This window comes from Penaeus monodon, chromosome 22 (genome assembly GCF_015228065.2).
Source record: "Penaeus monodon isolate SGIC_2016 chromosome 22, NSTDA_Pmon_1, whole genome shotgun sequence".
Lineage (NCBI taxonomy): Eukaryota > Metazoa > Arthropoda > Malacostraca > Decapoda > Penaeidae > Penaeus > Penaeus monodon.
Genome location: NC_051407.1, coordinates 4741294 through 4741512, shown reverse-complemented (window position 1 = coordinate 4741512; position 219 = coordinate 4741294).

Here is a 219-nt window from a genome sequence, read left to right as displayed (position 1 = left end):
TCCTCCCCTTTTCCAATCCTCTCCTCCCTTTCCTTCTGTTCCCCTCACTATCGCCGGCTGCGTCCGTTCCCCTCTCTCTCTCCCCTCGTAGGCATATTTCCCCCTTCGTTGTTTTCCAATAAACATCGCCGGCGTTTGTGTATGTATGTGTGTATGTTTTCTCCCTACTGCTCGCACTAGTCTCGGCGTTTCGGGTTACTCTAAGTGCTACTGCTTTTT